Source organism: Elephantulus edwardii, unplaced genomic scaffold (genome assembly GCF_000299155.1).
Source record: "Elephantulus edwardii isolate Elephantulus edwardi_28Jun2011 unplaced genomic scaffold, EleEdw1.0 scaffold00049, whole genome shotgun sequence".
NCBI classification, from domain to species: domain Eukaryota; kingdom Metazoa; phylum Chordata; class Mammalia; order Macroscelidea; family Macroscelididae; genus Elephantulus; species Elephantulus edwardii.
In genome coordinates, this window is record NW_006399799.1 from 3,753,867 (window position 1) to 3,757,521 (window position 3,655).

Below are 3,655 nucleotides of genomic sequence, written 5' to 3' on the forward strand. Positions count from 1 at the left end.
ATGGATTGGGAATTTCTGCAGGATCTTCTCAATGGTATGAGCAAGTACTCCACAGCACTGAACTGTGACAGCACTCTAGCTGTCAGTGGTGCTCATATTGTGAGTACTGGTGTATGTGGTGGCCACTCAGAGTGTGTGGACTGATGAGCAGAGCGAGTTTGTCCGTGGTACCAAGCAGCCAGGCTGTCTAAATAGCTGCTATGATGTGACCTTCCCCGTGTCCCATGTGCATCTCTAGGCCCTGCAGCTCATCCTGGTCACCTGCCCCTCGCTGCTGGTGGTCATGCCTGTGGCCTACAGGCAGGAGCAGGATTGGTGTCACCGCCTGAAGCATGGACCCACCACCCTCTCCCTGTATGACAATGCAGGCAAGAAGCAAGGAGGCCTCTGGTGGCTATAGTTGCTGAGTCTATCTTCAAGGACACCATCGATGTCAGCTTCCTTTACATCTTCTACCACATCTACAAGAAATTCGACATGCCCCACATGATGGCCTGCCCTGTGGATCCCTGCGCCCACACTGTGAACTGCTTCATTGCCCAACCCACAAAGAAGAAAATCTTCACCTACTTCATGGTGGGCACAGCTGCCCTTTGTATTCTTCTTAACTTAAGTGAAATTGTCTACCTGGTGGTCAAGAGAGGCACGGAGAACCTAAAGTCAAGGTCAACAGCCTGACACATGACCACCATCTGTGTTCTCCCAGGAAGAGGACCTCTACCAGTAAGGAGGTCTGTCCTGACTAAGGACAGGTTAAATTCAGTAGAATCAGGTTAGTATACATGTAGGACCCAGCCAAAATATGGGACGGCCAAGTCCACCCCCACCCCCACCCCCACCTGCTCTCTGACTACTCAGGAAAATAAGCAAAGGCAGATGCACCTGCCCTCTTTAGATAGGCAAGTGAGAAAGGTGAATATAGGGCTCAAGAAGCTCACTCAGGGTCCATTGTCTAGGGAATTTGGGCCCCTGAATTCTGAACCTTCACCAAAAGAGTGCTGATAGGGATGCACCAGGCTGTGATGGAGATTTTATATATGATGACAGAATATGTCAAGTGCTTAAAAAATATTAATTTGGAGATGGGGAGAGTTGCAGACTTCCTGGGAAGGGGCTGATAGGGAAGCAAGCAGATTCACAATGGAAGCCATAACCATTCAGTGGGAATTGAGGCCCTAGATCCTGCTCTTTGGCTAACCCTACACTCTTCCAAGACACACATTATGTCTCAAGATGTGGTAGGAAATGCCCAGTGGTGGTGGTAACTTCAGTTACTCTGGGTTTTATAAGTAGCTGGTAGAAACCAGGGAAGAACCTAGAAGCCTCCAAGCCCAACATGATTCTATCATCAATAAGTATCCTCTGCTGAATAGTTGACAAGAGAAAATGGTCAGTCAGAAGGCTTCTGCTGTCCCATTCTGGCGTCCCTAACCTGTCAAATGTAGTCCTAGGGAAAAAATTTCCATCTGATTGTGGGAGGGGAAAAGCAGGAGTTGCTGAGAGTCAATGGGGACCAGCTAGGGTGTGTGAAAGGCATTTTCCACAGGGCAGAGACACAGTGTGAGTCAAACTAAGGGTTCTTTATAGGCCAGCAAAGCTCTGCACTTTCTAATTCCATCCACAACATGCACATTCTCAAAGAAATCTCAACGCTTTCCCACCTTCTAATCAGAGCCAAATTTTGGAAATTTTGAAAGCTCTCCAGATGGGATTTTCCTCTAATTCCTGGAGCCCAACACACAGAGTTTCCGTGATAACTCACAAAACCCAGGTAACTCATACTCAACACCACCTAGATTAGACTCACCATCTGCCCCTCAATCCCTCCTCCTCACAGATACTCTCCCACCATGAGAAGTACCCCAAGCTGCCCAAACCAGTATGTCAAATATCACCCTCATCCTTTCCTGTCACAGCCCTTTTATACTATATCACAATACAGCATCAAAATTCACAGATTCCCACTTCTCACTCAGCCCCTCAAAACATACTTGACAACTTTATAATCTTCCATTGGGCCTCTCCCATCCAGTCTCCCCTGCAGGTACAGAACAATCTTTCGACCATCTAACCATACCACTACCCCCACTTTAAAATCCCACCTCAACTCAGCCTTTGCTGATCTCCCTAACCTCACTTCCTGCTTCATTCCTTCTTTTTATACCATCTGACTCTTAGTTGACCATCCTGTGGGTTTTCAGAGGGTATAAATCATATGGAAGGAGATTGCACAGCTTTCTCCTGTGTAGTATCTGGTGGATCCAAATCATTGGGATTTGGGTGGGCAATGCAACTCTCTAACTATGAGACCACCAGAACTCCCTATAAACTCATCAGTACTGTTAAAAAATCCAGGTCCCCTACATATCATGTTGTGGCATGTTTCTGCCCTTTTACACTGTTCTCTTTCCCTAGTATGCTTTTTTTTAACCATCTGCACTGCTCTGGGGTAAAGAACAGCTTCAACCACCTACTCCTTTGAACCATCCTAGTTAAGCCTGTGTCATTCTCTAGATCAGAATAGTCAGTCAATCCCCTCGAATGTATGTATTCTCATGGGTCTCTAGGCCTTTGCAAAAAGAGGCTATTGAGTCATGCTGTTTGTAGATTGATTTCAAATGATGCTTGTTATGTGAGTAAATGTACCATGAACTACTTAGGGAGAAGAAGTGTGTCTTCTTTATTCAATTCCTCCACTATGCCTAGCCTAGGAATTACAGAAAAGGTTTTTACTTGCTGGTTTCTCTTTGGGGGCTTTTCCCTACTCTAGTCCAGACTCATTCAAAGGACTGGAGGGTACTCATCTTAGAGAGGGGAAGAAAACTTTTTTAATGTAAATATTTTTATTTTTACTTATTATTTGCAAAGTTTGTATACATTGTTTTTTACACTAGATCTTTCCCATTTCTTTAACCCACTCCTCCCACCACACATCACACATTGCGACCCTACAATTACTACCACCACCCCTGACCATCCTCTTAACTCTGCTCCCACCCTTTCCCCCTTAGATCCTCATACACATTTTACTAATTATTTCTACAACAATGGTCTTCTACAGTATTTGCCTTTTGGGACTGAGTTACTTCATTCAGCATAATGCTCTCTAGTCCCTCCCAAGTTAGATAGTGATTTACAAAATCATTCATTGCTCCTGAATGCTGCATTGTGTGAATGTACCATAATTTTACAAACCGTTCCATTATGGGTGGACATTTGGGCTGTTGAACAACACTGTGATGAATATTGGTGTATGAGTCTCAATTTGTGACTCAGTTCTCATTTTCTCAGGGTACATTCCAAGCAGTGGAATAGCTGGGTCATATGGAATTTCTCTGTTCAGCTTTCTGAATAAAAGCCAAACTGCCTTGCAAAGTGGTTGTACCATTTTCCAATCCCACCATCAGTGTATAAGAGTTCCCATCTCTCCACATCCTCTTCAACATTCAAGCCAGCCAGGTCTTTTAAGTGAGCCTATTGTTTTATCCTTTTTGGTCTACACACTGTCCATCTCCATCTCTAGTAATCAGAGAAGAGATTCTCTGGAAAAACAAGAATCCATTATTCAAAATATAAGGTCCAATGTTTCAGAGGCTGTCAACATGATGGAGGGACATATGAGCAGAGTTGATGAGATGGAACACAGAATCAGTGA

At 44.6% G+C, this 3,655-nt stretch overlaps 1 pseudogene; it reads left to right on the forward strand.

Annotated features, from left to right (window-relative positions):
- On the forward strand, window positions 1-678 carry LOC102847037 (annotated as a pseudogene).
- Window positions 679-3,655: the final 2,977 nt, after the last annotated feature.